The 790-nt window shown below is 40.5% G+C and overlaps 1 non-coding gene across 1 annotated transcript; it reads right to left on the bottom strand.

Annotated features, from left to right (window-relative positions):
• Positions 1-380: 380 nt before the first annotated feature.
• LOC120363857 (U1 spliceosomal RNA) lies at positions 381-544 on the bottom strand. Its single transcript, XR_005579283.1, has one exon. It is a non-coding gene; the product is annotated as a U1 spliceosomal RNA (small nuclear RNA).
• Positions 545-790: the final 246 nt, after the last annotated feature.

The following is a 790-nucleotide window of genomic DNA, read 5'->3' as shown; positions in this document are numbered from 1 at the left end:
ACATTTTCCTACTTTTTTACAGGCCTGATTTGGCACCCTAATTGGCTGCCAAACATTGTGGTTTTCTCTTTAGAGAAGTTTTATTTTTATAATCCTATACATATATTTGTGCTTTACTGAGGGATGTAGTTATGTTACTTAAAAACAGTTTGATCCTTTTATGTTTTCAATTTTTAGGTGGAACCAGAGCTGTGATTAGTCCAGAACTCTACAGAGACAAGGCTTATTTGAGTACTCTTCCCAGTGTTCCATGAATTTGAGGGTTTTCAGTTCGGTTAGTTCTGCAGACACTGTTCCTCCTCTATAATTCTTGCTTATGACTCCTTCCCCAGACATGGGAAGTTTTCTCACATGCACACAATTATGTTTTTCTTTTTTTTCAGGGGAAAGTGCGAACGCAGTCCCCCACTACCACAAATTATGCAGTCGAGTTTCCCACATTTGGGGAAATCGCAGGGGTCAGCACATCCGGAGTGCAATGGATAAGCCTTGCCCTGAGAAAACCACCTTCGTGATCATGGTATCTCCCCTGACAGGTAAGTTGGCACACAGTTTTTGATCAATACTCTGCTGAATACATAGAGACCTTTCCACATCTTTCTACAGTTCTCTATTACCTTAGTTTTCTTCTATTAATTTGGCTTGGAAACTCCAGCTGCGTTAATTTCTATAGACTCTCTGCTCTGTCTCCCCAACTCAGGGACTCCACAGCACTTTGTCTGAATTTATCTGCCTTGCACTACAGCTGAAAACTAAATTACACAGTAACCTGAGTTAATTGCTCACTTTG

The sequence above is a fragment of the Saimiri boliviensis genome, chromosome 3, assembly GCF_048565385.1.
Source record: "Saimiri boliviensis isolate mSaiBol1 chromosome 3, mSaiBol1.pri, whole genome shotgun sequence".
Lineage (NCBI taxonomy): Eukaryota > Metazoa > Chordata > Mammalia > Primates > Cebidae > Saimiri > Saimiri boliviensis.
The sequence above is the reverse complement of the archived record's forward strand: the minus strand, read 5'-3'. Positions and strand labels throughout refer to the sequence as shown.